The sequence below is a fragment of the Hyperolius riggenbachi genome, chromosome 1 (genome assembly GCF_040937935.1).
Source record: "Hyperolius riggenbachi isolate aHypRig1 chromosome 1, aHypRig1.pri, whole genome shotgun sequence".
In the NCBI taxonomy this organism is placed as follows: Eukaryota; Metazoa; Chordata; class Amphibia; order Anura; family Hyperoliidae; genus Hyperolius; species Hyperolius riggenbachi.
Window position 1 is genome coordinate 385,521,660 of NC_090646.1, and position 18,464 is coordinate 385,540,123.

An 18,464-nucleotide genomic window follows, 5' to 3' on the forward strand; every position below is an offset into this window, starting at 1 on the left:
AACATGCCTAAAAATAAGAGAGATGAAACAAATCCCAAACCATGCAGCTGGAAGGCACAAGCACTCAAACTCTCGGTGCTGAATCAATATGTATCCAACAATAACAATGCGCTATTCTGATTAAAAACAAGCTTTTTCATTTGGACTCCTTTTCTCTGTTCTAGAACTGGTTTCATTACTCCTACAAAGCAACGTCTTTAACTGAAATGATTAGCGGAGGTTCCTAGGAATGTATCCATAGTTTACCAGTGCAGGTGTTTGGTGTTGCTGCTAGAATCTGTGTTCCCTTATTCGGAAACCCGATAATGCCGTCCAAAGCACTTCAGCACCAATACTTGCAGAGAGAGTCAGGGAGCTGCATTCCACGACACGCTTCACGTAACTCCGATGCTTTCTCCGTCTGGCTTGTAAGCAAGAGATGGACCGCCGCTCTGTGACTCTCTCCACAAGTAATGGTGATGAAGTGCTTTGAACAGCATTATAAGGGTTTCTGGATAAACCGAATCCCAGATTCGAACAGCAATGCTACAGGTGTTAATTAAGTGACAGCTTGGCTGAAGGTGCATGTTGTCTTTAAAATGTCTAAATAAACATGATAAAAGAGCATTGCATGTTGATTATGAAAGGTGTTGAAGGTGCTCCTCTCTTTAGGGATGATTGTTTCAGTTTGACTTAGAGGATATCTCACTCTTGTAAGCCAGTTTTCATTAATACGCAAAATGTGTTCCTCGCCATCCTTTAAAAAAACTCTGTAACACATTTTTTATCCTTATTTCTTCTATCCTATAAGTTCCTATACCTGTTCTAATGTGCTCTGTCTAACTGCAGCCTTTTCTAGTTGCACAGTGGCTGTGTTATCTCTGTTATATGATCTAATCTTCTCTCCTCTGTCGGGCTGAGGCAGTCAGGCTGGAATGTGCTGTGCTGCTTGTGATTGGATAGAAGCTATACACACCCTCTCCAGGCCCCCTGCAAACTCTGTATGACTCACACACTGAACTACTCTCCCAGCTATCACTTGCTATGTCTTTTGTTTGTAAACACTGCATAAAAATGGCAATTACAAGCCAGGATTGCAGCAGGGAGTGGCAGAAACAGCACAGAGGGGCCCAGGAGAACATAATTAATAGAATGGTATGCGTTTTATTGTAAGAATTTTAGAGTACAGATTCCCTTTAAGGGGTGATTCTTCTCTTTGTGGTTTTAGAAGAGTCTTGACCTAAAGGGCAGTCTTCCTGTGTTGGGTCATGTACTTACACAAGTGTTGCTTGTTTTATCCAGTGCACAAATCATTCCCTGCATGCATTGAAAGCATACAGAGGTCCTAAAGTCTTGATTTGTGACTTGCCATTATATCACACCCTTCCTTCTGTCTACAAACCAATGAGAGCACAGTAATTGGCAGTCAATGCACTCCCAGTGTTGTGTATACAGCAGAGAAGAGTGGAACAAAGCTGTAAGCCAGAGGAAATCTGGAAGTCCCTTTTGACCCTCTCTAAAAAAGACACCCCCAGATATCAGTCTTATGTATTCCCACAAATAATTACATGGGGAAAAAAACACTCCAGCACTTAGAAAAGATATTTCAATTCTGAAAATGACAATTTGACAAAATCTTTTACAATGAAAGCTTGTTGTTGTACTTCAGGACTTACGACCTTTTCTCAGTCATTGTACCTCTCTGGATTTTTATGTAAAGCTTGACTGAAGACATGGGCAAAATATTCCTCCGCACACCTTCCGCGAAGTAAAATCAAACCCTTTTATTGAATCATTGTAAAAATAGCAGAAGATATGACAGCATGAGAGCTGACGCGTTTCTGACCCCACCGAGTCCTTAGTCGTAGCTACTGAGACATGCTTCAAACAGACTTAAATACCTAGAGACCACACCCCCCTATCCACCACACCTACACAGGTGACTCAATATTCTTAAAGGGAAATACCCCAGGTGAAAGGAGGGTGGGCTCCAGTGTGTTGTACAATTGTTTAAATACAAACACATACAGCAAAATGCATTAAAACACATTGAAAAACAACATTAAAATTGACCAAAGACACACCCTTATCCATTTCAAATTGCTGTGTCTACACTACAGTACTGAGCTGAAGGGAATGCCGGCAAAAGCACCTTTGAATCCCCCACTGGAGCTCTACATTAGTCAATTGATCAGGAACAATGGGAATCCTGTACAGTAGTTCTGCTTTTAGTTAAAAAAGGGGGGGGGGGGCGGGGGGGCTTTTCCAGCGTTTTATGCATGTTTTACGTTTTCATAGATTTCTATAGCATGTATTAAAGGACAGAAATTCATGGAACTGTGCATTTTGATAAGGCACTATGGGTTTGATTCATTAAAGAGGAACTCCAGTGAAAATAATGTAATAAAAAAAGTGCTTTATTTTTACAATAATTATGTATAAATGATTTAGTCAGTGTTTGCCCATTGGAAAATCTTTCCTCTCCCGGATCTACATTCTGACATTTTTTACATTGTGACATTTTTACTGTGGGCAGGTTATGTAGCTGCTGCTAGCTGTTTTGGCCGTTCGAGACAGCTGTAAACAGCTATTTCCTGTCTGTGAACCTTGTTACATTGTGGCAAACTGTCAAAAGTACCGCGGTCCTCAGAGCTTCTTGTGGGAGGGGTTTCGCCACAATATCAGCCATACAGCGCCCCCTGATGGTCTGTTTGTGAAAAGCAATAGATTTCTCATGTAAAAGGGGGTATCAGCTACTGATTGGGATAAAGTTAAATTCTTGGTTAGGGTTTCTCTTTAAACAGCGCTGCTGTAGTAGGTCAAGTAAAAAATCAGCAATCGCACACTACTCACGCTATGTAAAGTAATGCCTCGTAGCCTGTATTCCTAAGTTATGCGCACTTCTTTCATCTGCCACGCAATGTGAAGTAGTGTGACTGCAATGCTTCACTAACTCGCCTGCCACTATGTCAATTAACATACTAGCGGCTATATTAGTGAAGTATCATGGTCGTGCTACTTCACATCGGGTGGCAGATGAAAGAAGCGTGCGTAACTTAGCAAGGAGTGCGCTTAACTTAGGAACGCACACTAAGCAGCATGACAATAAATCATGCCATATATCTGGAAGCAGGTAAAAAGCATGCCAGAGGCCACCCAATAAAATAGCTGGTGTCGGGGCCACCCATTATGCAAATTGCTGCTACAGATAGCAGGGGCTAAAATCCCAGGGCCCGCTATTTTATCAGTTACCTCTGCCCTAAATAATCACCAATAGCCATTAACTAAGGCTATTAACATTGCCAAACAACGGAAGTATCGGCGGATAGGGTTAGGTGGTGAGAGGGTCTTTAGGGTGTTAGGTACCGGAGGGGTGGTCAACAACCAAAGCATTATTATCATTATTATTTATTGTATTTATAAAGCACCAACATATTACACAATGATACAAGGATGACAGATGTAACAAAGTTATACAACAACATAGGACAAAGCTATATAGGCAACAGGGTGCAACATACATGATCATGCGATTTTGGGATGGTTAGGTAGGCCCAGTAATACAAGTACGAGGCTGTCATAGGAAAGGAGCAACATGATCATGTGTAATAATTAAATAATTAAAGTAATAATATATCACTTCTGCACAGTGGACAAAGCAATAAAGATAATCTTAGATCATCCTGAACTGTTGATGTATAGCCCAGACATAGACTTAAACATACAAAGCCATGGACCCTATTAAACAGTCACAGGAACTGCTGGGGTCCTGGGGTCTGAACTGTAAGCTCTAGTTCACTATAACTAGCACCATGCCTGAACAGCTACAAACATATATGTTATATAGTGAATTAGGTTGAAAAATGATTTCTATTGTATTCAGGTGACCATTAACAGTACAATTTTTAGTGGATGAGAGTTTTTTCGATCATATTTTCAGATCATATTCGATCCAGAATGATTGTGTTATCGATCATTTCCTTAAAGAGCCTGTCACTTTGCATGGCAGATTTTCATAAATACGATCATAACTGCTTTGGACACAATTGCAAGTTGGGTTCTAAAATGCCGTGGTTTGATGAAATCTATTTAAGATCTTTATTTTTGATCTGAATGAACTTATCAAAATTAGAGAACATCAAAACACTCCCATAAGCACAGCAAATAAACCCACTTTTGACCCTTACAGCTAGCAAGTCCATTATAGATGTACTGAAGCATTTACCCCAGGGCTGTAGATCTCTCATCTGACAATCCAAAGCAAATAAGAAGATCCCCAAACTAGATTCTTGAGGCACACCACACGTATTGTTCCTACATGCAGAAAATAAAACACCTCCTGATCGTTCAGGATTATCGTTCAATGATCATCTGTTCCAATGCCTTGACAAAGGGGACTCTGTGTAACCCCAAAATGATCTTTGATGAATGAGTGTTTTTTTCCTGCGGATTGAAACTATAAATGTGGTGTTCCTCAAGAATCTAGTGTGGGGATCCTCTCTGTTGCATTTGGATTGCTTATCATTGGGATCTGGAACCTTGTATCTGCATTAAAGAGACTCTGAAGTGAAAATACACATATGATATAATGATTTGTATGTGGAGTACAGCTAAGAAATAGAACATTAGTAGCACAGATATGAGTCTCATATAGTTTTCAGTACAGGAAGAGTTAAGAAATTTCTATGTAAAAGATCTTTTCTGAGCTCTCCTACTAATTTAGTCAGAGAGCAATGCTATTTTCAGAAGCACTTTTTTCAACGTGTCTCTCACTGTTTCTTGTTACGGTTTTTCTGCCAGGAAAGTTGAAAGGGTCATTAGCTCTGATCTGCTTCATCATTTAAAATGCAGAGTGTGGTTTGTAAACTGCAAATATTAGAGAATGATGCAATGTTAATAAAATAACTGAAAATTAAAATATGAGACTCTTTTATGTGTTACTAATGTTTATTAATTACCCACACTACACATACAGGTCATTATAACATTTTTTTTCTTTTGCTTCAGTCTCACTATAACCACTTTACTCCCACGCGTACACATTTCTCCGTCCCTTTTTCCATCCTTTCACCACCAGGGACGGAGAAATGCGTACTTTCCGCGCTCCCGCCGCTGCCCGCGCTCCCGCTCACTCTAGCGCACACTCCCGCTCGTAAACACGCCGCCCGGAGATCAATGAACGGGAAAATCCATTCCCGTTCGTTGATCTAAGCCCCGCAATGATCCGCTGCTTCTCCGATAAGCAGCGCGATCATTGTGGAAAAAAAAACTTTCCTAGCTTCCTAGTACTTCCTGCAAGCGTCCGGAAGGACGCTTGCAGTTCGCATTAAACAAAAAGTTACTGTTGCCATCTTGTGGCCAAATAGTAAAACTACACCCTAAAGCATATTTCACATACAAATAAATTACTTTTACACAAAAAATTTACTCCTTACCTCCCACACTCCCCAATTTATTTATTTTTTGTAATTAAAAAAAAAAATTACAATAAAAAAAATACATAAATAATTACCTTAGGGACTGAACTTTATAAATATTTATGTCAAGAGGGTATAACACTGTTACTTTATATTATAAAGTTTATAAACTATGGGCTTGTAATTAGGGATGGACGCAAAACTGAAAAAAATGCACCTTTATTTCCAATTAAAATATTGGCGCCAAACATTGTGATAGGGACATAATTTAAACAGTTTTATAACCGGGACAAATGGGCAAATACATTTCATGGGTTTTAATTACAGTAGCATGCATTATTTAAAAACTAAAAGGCCAAAACCTGTAAAATAATAATTTTTTTCCCACATGTTTTCCTATTTTCCCATTAAAACACATTTAGAATAAAATAATTCTTGGCATAATGTCCCACCTAAAGAAAGCCTAATTGGTGGCAAAAAAAACAAGATATAGTTCATTTCATTGTGATAAGTAATGATAAAGTTATAGACGAATGAATGGAAGGAGCGCTGAAAGGTGAAAATTGCTCTGGTGGTCAAGGGGTAAAACCCCTCAGTGGTGAAGTGGTTAAAGGGGCACTATAGCGAAAAACTGTAAAATATAAAATATGTGCAAACATATACAAATAAGAAGTACATTTTTACAGAAGTGACAGGTTTTGGACTAGTCCATCTTTTTATAGGGGATTCTCAGGGATATATTTATTTTCAAAAGCACTTAGTGAATGGCTGTTGCTCTGTCCAACTACCAAAAAAACTGTGTAGCGAGCAGATAAGCTGGCTAGCATCCTTGTTTAAATCCTTTTTCGGGAATATCTTTATAAAGAATTTAATCCTTGCTGAGAATCCCCTATGAAGAGATGGACTAGTCCAAAACCTGTCACTTCTGTCAGATTTCTACTAACTACTGTAAGTGACCACAACATAGGAGAAAAGTATGTTATGGCTCATTTTACTCTGGAAAACATGTACTTCTTATTGTACATATTTGTATATGTTTGCACATATTTTAAATTTTACAGTTTTTCGCTGTAGTCCCCCTTTAAGGTGTGCAATCCTTTGGACACTCTCTTATCTGATAATAATATAATATTTAGTTAAGAGTAACCCCCACATGTAGTAAACATAGAGTAGTGTCATGTATTTACAGTATGTACTTTCTATCCATTTCATATGACCACTGCTGCTAAAAACATCCAAGCCTAATTTTGATGTAAATGCGTATGTGTATATGTGTCTGTATATATATATATATATATATATATATATATATATATATATATATATTACAGAAAGGGGAAAGCACATTTAAAATGTCTGCTTTTCCATCTGATAATAACTGATACTACAAATAGTCACCATCTAGAAATAGAATTTCAGTAATTGCACTGTAATAACTATGTTCTGGATATGCGAGTGGCAGACACTAAAGCTTGCCTTCTTAAAAAGAAACAGTTGTACTATTATCATTGAGCAAACGTTACATTACGTGTAACCTAGAACTGTTCAAGGTAGAATGAAAGGTTCTGAGCACAGTTTCTGTTAAAGATGCTGCTCCAACTGTGTACACAAATGATTTGTACAAAATGTGTGGTTAAAGAGTCAAGTCAGTACTGAATAAGAAATTCAGTAAAATAACTGTGCAAGGCAATGTTTGCCTCTGTGGTGCTTTACTTGTGATTGGACAGACTCGTAAAAGTAACAGGAAGCAGACTTTGAATAAGAAACAAGTATTTTGTAAAGACGCACCATTGTGAAAAATTGAAGTACCTTTTTTCAAGAAAATGACCACTTTGGCAAAATCTTTTTTGCTGTGAAAATAACCTTGCAAATTTTGTTTGATCTATAATCTGTGTATTAGATATGATTTCTGTAGACTGCGAAGGCCAAAAATTAGCAATCTGGACTGAAGATTTGAAGAACTCACATTGGAACATTAGCATTACAGACACAGAAACATTGATTTTGTGTCACAGTGAAAGTTCCACCAGCAAGAGGCAGAGAAAGGTCCAGAAGAATCTCATTGGATCTCATAGATCACAGCCGGATCAGGAGCCAATGAAATAGGCTCCTGACTGGCTCAAAGAGCTCTGTCGTCATAGCGGTGCCAGAGCAAGGGGCCTGCGGAGTCGGGAGAGCCGCGTGAATGGTGGGTCCATGCGGTGAGACGTCGTTAGGCCCCATTTTTTGCTACCAGCAGTCTCTTGGCCTTTAGGGGCCAGAGACTTCTGGTACACAAGTGGTTAAGCTAAGTAGCTATGTAACAGAGGGAGCCACAATCCCACAAGCTACCTGTTATTCCCAAAGCACTGAAAATCTGCTCAGCATCACCAAGACTGAGGCAACAGCCCTGAAAGTAGTATGTGAACCAGACAATGGTGGATTCCATCACTTAGGTGTACAGCTTGACCACAAACATTGTGGAAAAAATTACAACAGTTGTGTTATTCTAGATATTGTTCACTCAGCTATAACAAAATTCAATCTTGCACCTTTTTGGTGAAAAAAACTAATGTTTAAGCCACTGATGCTATAGCTACATGCAGTACTGTAAATATGTGAAAATGTGGTGATTTGTGTCTGCCACTAGACACTGGTGCTATTTGTATATTTGGCGCTTTGAGTCCGCAAGGAGAAAAGCGCAATATAAATGTTATTTGTCTTGTCTTATTTGTCTTGTATATAGTATAGTATAATGCAGGAGATAGGTCCTTGTTATGCTGACTGAAAAGCCTGTCCTTCATCTCACAACAGTGGCCTCTTGGACGGAGGCAGTAGAGCAACTTTAAAGTAAACAATGCAGTCAGTGTATGCAGACAGTTCCTGGTGACTGAAAACAGGGAGCATAGGGGTACCAGTGGGTACTTTATGTATTCACCATTAACTTTTTTGTGTTGCTCCACCCTCTGACTTTGTCTCAGTGCCCATGAACTATGTGCATTTTGGATTGCATGGGAATGTAAATTGCCCAATTAGCTCATACCCATGAGGTAGGCGCAGGTGGCATTGCTTAACTACTTGCTGACCGCGTCACGCCGATGGGCGTGGCCGTGGCGGCAGCCCCAGGACCGCCTAACGCCGATCGGCGTAAAGTCCTGGGGCTCTGTTTTGCAGGAGATGTCGCGCGCAGCGCATCTCCTGCTTGGTGGGCGGAGCGGAGCCTTCAGTCTCCAAGCAGCGAAAGCCGCTTGGGAGACTGTTGACGACGTACCCACCGTCTATTTACATATACAGTGCTGTACAGGGGACAGCTGTGTGGCACGGCTGTCCCCCTGGGGGACTCAAAAGCGATCCGCTGTGATAGGCAGACGGGGGGAGGGAGGGTAATTTGCATATAAAAAAACTAAAAAATCCATCAAAAAGGAGACAGTCAATATTTATTTAAAAACAACAAAACAAACCTGGGGGTGATCAGACCCCACCAACAGAGAGCTCTGTTGGTGGGGGGAAAAGGGGGGGGGGGGAAATCACTTGTGTGCTGTGTCGTGCGGCCCTGCAGATTGGCCTTAAAGCTGCAGTGGCCTATTTCACACAAAATAGCCTGGTCTTTAGGGGGGGGGGGGTAAAGCCTGTGGTCCTGAAGAGGTTAAAAGTGCCTCCATCTGAGCGTCCCATGAAAGTTTTGCTATGGGGCTCCATTATCTCTAACTTTGCCACTGACTGAACATCTCAGATTTCCTTTAAAAAAGTACAGGATCCCATTTAGTTTCATAAGGCTGATGCATAAGTGAGTCAGAATTGTGTTTTGTGTCATCTTAAATACACCTAACCTTTAAAACAGTTGGCAATGAAGAACATTGGTAAACAAATAAAAATGGCAATAAATTATTGAATGACCTTTAAACAGATACTCCTTAAATCAGCAATCAGGAACACAAAGCAATAAAAGCTTCTTAGACTTCTACAAAGACAGAAAAATGCAAAATGCCTTTAAAAAATAGTATTAGAAAAATCAGCGTTTGTAATCTGGTATGCATTATTTATGAAAACCACAACATTACAATGAAAACATACAGCAGTATCTGTATGTCCTTCAGCATGACAATGACAGCACATTGCAGCACCGGTGTGGTTTTCAAGATGTATCTTGTAAATAACTGTAAGCATGTCAATGTGATCAAGCTAGCTTAGAAAGCAACCTAATATAACATAGAAGGACCTTTATTAAATAGCACTTCTTTGTGGCTATCCTTCACAAACATACCACACATAGAGTAGATATCTTCTGCTTAGGGCACACAGCAAAATGATGCATTTTATTGGTAACTTCTAATTGTGCAACAATTCTACACACCTATTTAGTAAATAATCGCTCCATAAGCATGAGGACACACCTAAACTCATGGCTCATTGTACTAGTTATTTAGATTTCATACCTTGGAAACTCACATCTTATGCAGTGGCATGCAGTGAACAGCACATTATGCGTATTTGGGTCAGTTACAATTTTATTATCCACCATACTCTTAATATTCTTTGTTCTCTTGTTTCATAAGTAAAATAATAAAAGCAAAAAATAAACAAACGGTCCATTGGCCTTTAAAGACACTACTCGTAACATTTGTATTTAAAAACACAAAGCATTAACATAATACATACACATAAAAAAATCGTAAATTATAAATTATAAACGTTGGCCATAGACTAGGGATGATAGCTGGACATGTAGGTAAGACCTTCAGAGAAGTTGCTTTGGTCAGCTGCAGACATAAATATGCACGCTCAGGATGCCCACACATGCCTTTATGCCCATTGCCCAAGAGGAAGTTGGGTAAACACCACTGGTGGCAGCCTGTGAACATGTTTTTTCACAAGTGAATACGTTTTTTTCACCAAGAACCTATGCTTCCCCAACCAAGAAAAAAAAATCTATAAATATCAAAATGGAAAGACTTTTAGTCCTAACTTTTAACAAAAGTTTCTATAGGTATCAGATGCCAGATGGCAGTCCAACTGAAATCCAATATTATTATTTACAATAGAAAAAGTTTTGTGCATTTATTATTACTTGATTGGGTCAGAGAAAGATGCTGCTTGGCTAGAATTCTATCTCCCTTTCAAATTCCTCTCCCATCACCAATGTGAGGTAGTCAAGAAAGAACTGGGAGGAGACAATTGATCCTGCCTACTTGCTCCCTCTGTTGCTGAGTAATTAACAATATGTGGCCAGCACTGTGACTGCAGCCCAGTAGAGTCTAATCTTCCTTTCAAGTTCCTCTATGTGCAGTGTATAAGAAAGCCCTTGACTTTCTGCCACCATCCCCAGTGTCTTAATAAGAGGCTTAACTAAAAGGGTAGTGGGAACTAGTTTCTGGTTGCAGGCAGTTTTTTTTACCGCATGTGTCCTCATTTGGAGAGATTTACTTGCCCTTCCTATGATTGTGACCCATGTCACAGAAGGTAGGGATAATTTACTCAATGGGAACACATGACAACAAAACCTGATACAATCAGTGATCTCCACTCTGATAAAACAAAAATATCACTTCTTATTGCCATCTGTATAACTGTTTTTGGGTCTGACATTTCTCCTTACATAGTTACATAGTTACATAGTTATTTTGGTTGAAAAAAGACATACGTCCATCGAGTTCAACCAGTATATATCCTTAATAACTATTCTCAAGTATCCTGTTGATGGAAAAGAATGTGAGATATAATCACACTAAACCCAAAAAGAAATAACCTTGGTATCTAAAGTTACAAAATAATAGGGGTTTTGACTGGATTTCCACTTTGACATTAGTTTTTCCAGGAGTGTAGGTCATATCCTATTCTCCTTGTTGAAAATAGATTCTTGAGGGATGCTGCTTTCATTACTGTGATATAAACATTATCCAAACCAGGTCCAAACAGGTATCTAAGTAGCTTTAAGGGCCTTTTTCCACTGGCTGCGATGCGATTTAAAAAGCGCATCGCAGCCGTTTTTCTAATCGCTAGAGCACCGCGATAACATGTAAATCGCGGTGCTCTTTTTCCACTACGGCGTTTCGATCGCGATTCGTTTTTGTCAAAACGCGATCGCCGTCCTGCGCGATTCACGACGCAATCGCAATACATTCCCGGCGTCGGTACAGCAGAACGCCGACAGTGGAAAAAGGAGCCTGCGTGATCGCAAGCGCAGGTGATTAGCGCTTGCGATCGCGCTTGCTAGTGGAAAAGGGCCCTAACTGTGAACTGTTACTGGAATTTTTTTTCCATATTAAGACAGATCTACTGTATAATAAGAGATTCTGAAGCCTGACATTACTGACCTCATTTATAGAATGCTAATTACCTGAATGGCCTTGCTGATCTTATGGCTTTAGTAGCTTTAGTCTCACACTAGCACCTAGAATAAGGGTCATTTAGGCACAGGTTGGCATAATAAAAGTCAATCTGCATGCATATTCTGGGTCAGTGACTGGGAAAGAAATAAAAGTAGATAAGCATAAAAACCACTAGCAGTACTTTAGGACAAGGTCATTTTCATAATCTGTCAGTATACAGTAGATCCACTTTAAGTAAAAGTACACTACGTAATATACTTAGTGTTTTAAAACATTAACTCACTGGAACAAAATAAAAGGCATATAGGATAAATGTATATCCATAGACAGTGCCTATGCTATTTTTTTTAAAATGTCTTCATTAGCAGATTTCTGACATGCTGTGATGGGGAATCTCTGATCTCACGTGGACTGGAGAACACAGAATCAGTAAGCTACTTATTGACTGCAATCTGTTTAATCTTCATCTGTTTAACTTTTAGCTTGCACAAAGCTTCTCACCCACTGGGGCATGGTTTCACTACATCAATGCACTCTATTTAAATCACTATGGTGAGCATGCAAGAATATGGGCTACGAGATAACCTCAAATAAAAATCACTAACGCCACAAGAAAAATTGTACACATGCTCACCTAAGACCTGTTCCCGTTTCTACACATGCCTGGCCACCTGTGAAAAGTTACATTTTCAAGGGTAAAAACATTAGGCGGTAAGGGATTAAATGATTATTAATTTACTTCAGGTCAGATATTCTTTAGGCTTCCAGGACAGGAAAATCCTGTGATGCAAAGTTCTGATTGAAAGCCACAATCCGCAACACCAGCACCATTACAAAACAAACAAACAAAAATCTCAACAGGTCTTGGATTATTTTACCTTTCCCACTTCCGACCTAATGCTAAAATCATGAGTAATTCCTACTGTACAGATGAGTGTATTATTATTAAACTCATAAAAAATGCATTTTGGTCAATATATATATCACAATACAATATTATTAATATTTTGGTACTAGATGAGCGTGAGGCAACTGCTATATTATCATAAACTAAGCAAAAAAATTAAAATGGTCATTGTTTGTTTGTTTTTTGCTGAGATTTTGCTTATTTTAGCCCAGCTGCAGTATTCCAACAGTGCTAAACAAGTGGAATCTTATCTATATGATAGAGATCAGCTGAAGGACTTACCAGCGATTGATGGCTGGTGGATGAAGCTGTTGATAGGTGAAGCTAGAGCAGGAAAGAGTGCCAGTGGTGTGTGCTGATCATCTTTTCCTACTCAGGCACTGTTATTATTATCACAGGCTCCAGGGCAAACCTGTCAGCAGCAGCTTAACTGAGGAAGAGCGAGCATCAGCATCAGTAGCAGTTTCATACACAGGGAATCTCTATGAACTACCTCCCTATACCACACCCTCTCTGCTCTTCCTCTGTGTTTGCAGCATCCAAGCCTGAATCCCTCACAGTGATTATAGAACATCCACACACCTCCCTCTGTGGCAAACCCTCCCTTCTGTGCCTCTCCGCTCTGCATATGGATATAACTCTGTCTGCTAGTCCTCCCTTACCACGTTTGTTTCCTTACCTGCTGCAGCTAGTTGTTTTGGTATGAAAGCAGACAGGGTACGCCTGCCTGCCCCTCTGTGTCTACACCTGCATTCACAAACATGGATCCATCCAGCATGAAAAGATCCATCAGCAGCTTTAATACACATTATAATTCATCTTCCATCAGCCTGTGCTTCCTTTTTCAGTTCAACAAGTCAAGGTCATAACCTCCCTTGTGCTTGTTTTTCTTTCTCTAGCATCTTTATGGGATGAATGTAATAGCTTTGAAAGATTTACCTAAAAGATGTAATTATAGTTCTCATATGATGAAGTATTTCATGCCCCCTCCATTCCCCCTCTTACGTCACCACACGGACAGTCGCTCAGCATATTCAGCTATTCAGCAGTCATCGTCACTGGTACAGTGGAGTTACCTTGCTGTGTGCTCTGTCCTTTCCAGCCCTTTCTGTCTCTGCACAGCAGGTCACAATGTGATCCCCACATAGAATAAATGCTATTTTTTCAGTGTGCAACCATATAGCACTGTAATAGCTCATGATATCCCTAGCCAGTGTGACTCATGCAGGATATGGGCTAAGAATACAGTAACAGAGATGATAATGGATCAGTTACCATAGCTACAAGGCGGCACATTTGAATTGATATAAAATACTGCACAGGACACAAGGAAAACAGAGAAAAATGCACCCTGTGTGCTTTTACAGAGAAGAGCAGTCCAATCCCCCCTCATCTTTAAAATAAATATAAGTGTAATTTGATCAATGAACTGTGTCAGCACAGAAATTTGGCAGTCCTCAGCAGACACACCTAAATCATTGACCCACAAACTAAACTAAACCCTCAAGATAACCACCTATAGTCCTAACTTTCCGTAAACTTTTTAAAGCGGGATTGTGACCATAAAAATCAAATTTCAACAGCAACTGGTCTGAGTGTATTAAGTGATAAAGATGCTAATCCTGTATTTAAAATGTTCAAAACTTTTTCTGCTGTTATGATTTGGCGTTATCACATCCTTAAGTAGCACTGGCCCTTTAATAGTCAGTGCCAAACAGTTGCATGCGGGGGGTTCTTTTTATCTATAATATATTCCTCCTCTTCCTTTTATTTCCCTGCATAGCTGCTTATCTGAAACACGATCCCCTGCTCACTTGTGTTTACAAGCAAGGCTGAGGTGACTCAGCGATTGGAGAAGAAAAGGAAAAAAAAGTAAATGGCAGAAATGACATCAGGATTTAGCCTAAACTGTGGGCAAAAGACATGGTTCCCACCAGGAACAGAATTCTCTTAATTTACTATATAACATTCACTAAAATCAAAACATGGACAGTACAATAGTGTTATGTAAGTAGATCAAGTATTTATCTACTTATATATGTCTTTTTTCCCCTGGCATAGTATGTCTAATCCTACTGCTTTAATCCCAAGGAATATGTTTGTGTTGAGTACCGGTAGCTGAATAAGATACAACTCCACACAGGCCCGGCCCTAGACTTTTTGCAGCCTGAGGCAAGCTTTAAAGAAATCACTGCAGGAAGTGACGTCAGTGGAGCGCACGCTGGAACGAGGAAGAGGTGAGTGATCCCTGCCCGTTGCCTCTTATAGCTGCAGCCAGCGACGCAACTTTTTAATGCTGCAGGGGAGCGGAGGACGGGGGACCCAGGCGAGGGAGTGGGGGGGTTCGACCCCCCTTCCCTGCCGCTAGGCCCAATACCCCCTTCCTGCCCGCTATCCCCTCCAGCTCGGGCTGCCCCTCACACCCACGGACGGGCAGGTGCCGTCCCCCCAGAAGTGCTGCCTGAGGCAAACGTTTCACCCCGTCTCATGGGCGGGCCGGCCCTGACTCCACACCTAGATGAACTGTTGCATCAAATCTGCTTCTCATGTGCAATACAAAATAAATATATTATTTGTGATTTTCATAAGCTAAGTGTTATTCATTAAATATGTATAGTAGCACAAATGATTAAGAACAGATCAATTTCACTCAAGAAAAAAAAATCGATGAAATATAGAGTGGTGTATTAAACTGGATATGGAACCTAAAGTTTCCCAGTGTCCTTAGACACACAGAAAAAAAGAAACTGATATATGCTGCACTAAGTGGAAATACAATCTTTATTGATACTCATTCAAGTGACATATATGCAATATACTGTATATAGGCTTGAAATAATTCAATGCAAAAGGAAAGCTGACATGGATGAAAAAAAAAAAAACCTCCAAATATTACTATCCATTCGTAAAGACAATGCATAAGATGGAACCACTAGATACATAAACAATGCAAGACACGTTGCTAAATACAGTACCGTGATAACCATAAAGTGTCAATCAATAAGTAAATGAAAAACTGCTATGTGACTCCTATACCAATGCTGCTTTACAATACTGCTATACAATACTGTGCATCACTAAAAATCAAAACACACTCCAATAGAGTATAATGTGTGTATCATGCTTAGTTCTAAACGTATTCACAAAGGTCTAAATAAAACATAGTCAAAACGAAAGCTAAGGTCATACACGTGAAATCAGATGGCTGAGGTACAAAGGATGAGACAAAGGCTAGGTCGATAACAGGCTAGGGTCATACACAAGAGATCAGATGGCTGAGGTACAAAGGATGAGACAAAGGCTAGGTCGATAACAGGCTAGGGTCATACACGAGAGATCAGATGGATGAGGTACAGAGGACTAGGCAAGAGAGTGGTCAGTAAAGCTAAGGTCAAATCTTAAGTCAGTCAGGCAGTCGCATTAATATACAATAATTGAGTAATGAAATCGCATTGAAATACAATAACAAGTAATATTACTAAGTGTCAAAGTGCCCAGCAGACCAGCGTACTGATTGCTATCACGGGCAAGGACTGAATGTGAGACAAGGGCTTAAATACTTTACAGCCAGACCAAGACCAGCCCCCAACCTCTAGCAACCAATCAAGAAATTACAGTGTCAGCTGACAGCGTGTTAGCGGACACTAAACCCTGCGACGTCTCAGTGTGTAGGACGGGATCCCACCCACTGACGTCACCAGGGACTCCCCTAGCGTCCTGGTTGCCATGGACGCTGGGGACGGGACCAGGGTAAGTGCATCGTCCTGAAGAGAACGGCGCATCGCTGGAGCCAGCAGGTGAGTTTCTTACAGTGTGCTAAATTTTAAGACTGAATACTTTCAGCCCTGTTTCACATCTAACAACGCGTGCAGAAGCCGTTCTCCTGCACGCGTTGACTAGCCTGCGGCTGTCGTCGGGAATCTGCGGTGCGATGCTGAGTAGCGGCGGTAGTATCAATTAACCCGACGGGAGAACCCCGATTCCCGATGATAAAATGCGCCCGGGTGCGTCGTACCGCAACGCATCGAAACGCAGCGTCGGGTGTGAAAGGTATAATGAAAGCCTATGGACTCTTCTTTTACCTTGGTTAATGCAAAGTATAGACTTTGCGTTAAAATGCTGAAAAAGGGATCTGGTGAGAAAGAGCCCTTAACAAAAAGTGCAAAAAAAAAAGTGTGTTTCCTCAGTAGAAGAAAACAGTCAATACACAACTACTATAATCACAATGATATCTATAACAGCTAAAATACCAGATAACTAGAGGAAAAAGGGGTAGAATGTATGCCACCCATTGAAATAATTGCTTATCCCTTTCCAACAGCCTTTCCACAAAGCATCTTGCCCAATGCAAGGAGGAGGGGGGGAGTAAGGGAGGAAATGACCTCCGCATTGGTTTCAGCTGGAGGGACTAAAGATGGCCCCTGCCAGCAAACAGAATTCTTTCCATTTACCTTTTTTTTATTTAAACAGAAAAGATGGCCACCAAAACAGGAAGTACATCAGCAGAGCTGTGAACTCAGTTAATACTCAGTGAGTACACAGAGAATCCAGTGAGTTACACATTGAATTCAGTCTCCAGAGGTTATGTGCAAGTTTTGAAAGAGCTCTGTGTCAATGAAGCATGACAAGCTGTGTCTTTAGAGCCTGGAGTCTCAGCTCTGCACTGGTGTCAGCCTGACAGGCAGCTTCCTCCTCAGCCAGCTATTCTTTGTTCAGTTTATCAGTCTGTGTTTATCAGCCTCACAGATAGCAGACAAGCTGACAGTGAGAGCAGGGGCGTTGTCTGTGAGGAATAAACATCACAGGAACACTGGAGGGGCGTGGAAGGGGTTAACTTGTTCACATAACTGAAGAGTTGGCAGCCTTCCAGACACAGGTGAAGACAAATCCGACAGAGGAAGGATAAGTTGATTTATTACAGAGACAGTGCAAGTAGAAAGTGCTGCAGTAAGCCAGAGCACAATGGAACAGCCTTAGGAACTTGTAGGATAGGAGAAATACTGCTAAAAAAAATTGTTACAGAGTCTCTTTAAAGAGACACTGAAGCGAAAAAAAAATGATGATATTATGATTTGTATGTGTAGCACAGCTAAGAAATAAAACATTAAGATCAGATACATCAGTGTAATTGTTTCCAGTACAGGAAGAGTTGAGAAACTCCAGTTGTTATCTCTATGCAAACAAGCCATTAAGCTCTCCGACTAAGTTAGTCGTGGAGAGGGCTGTTATCTGACTTTTATTATGTCAACTGTTCCTGGACTATTTACTTTTCCTCTGCTAGAGGAGAGGTCATTACTTCACAGACTGCTCTGAAAGACTCATTTTGAATGCTGAGTGTTGTGTAATCTGCACATATTATAGAATGATGCAATGTTAGAAAAAACACTATATACCTGAAAATAAAAGTATGAGAATATTTTCTTTGCTGCTAATCTTCTAGTAATTTTTCATAGTACACAACCAATTCACTATATCATATATATTTTTTTCGCTTCAGTGTCTCTTTAAAGGGGTTCTTTCGCGAAAAAAGTAGGCAGTTAAAAAATGTGACAGATGACAGGTTTTGAGCCAGTCCATCTTTTTAAGGGGGATTCTCAGGGCTTTCTTTGTTTTCAACAGCATTTCCTAAACAGCAGTTTAACTGCCAAAATAGCAAGATACCAGCCGGCCTCCCTAATCACTTGCACACTACTATGTCAGTTAGATTTTGCAACTGTTGTTCAGGAAATGCTGTTGAAAACAAAGAAAGCCCCGAGAATCCCCTTTAAAAAGATGGACTGGCCCAAAACCTGTCATCTGTCACATTTTTTAACTGCCTACTTTTTTCGCGAAAGAACCCCTTTAAGGTTTAAA

The 18,464-nt window shown here is 40.2% G+C and overlaps 1 protein-coding gene across 4 annotated transcripts in view; it reads right to left on the bottom strand.

Moving 5' to 3' along the window:
* SLC24A2 (solute carrier family 24 member 2) overlaps positions 1 to 13,517 on the bottom strand; it is a 259,384-nt gene extending 245,867 nt beyond the window's left edge. For 3 of the 4 annotated variants that reach the window (XM_068234401.1, XM_068234402.1, XM_068234399.1), the window contains exon 1: positions 12,894 to 13,158. The gene's annotated coding sequence lies outside the window, so the exon portion shown is untranslated. Of the gene's footprint in view, positions 1 to 12,893; positions 13,159 to 13,290 lie in introns of those variants that run through there. The other variant, XM_068234400.1, reaches the window with a different exon arrangement.
* Positions 13,518 to 18,464: the final 4,947 nt, after the last annotated feature.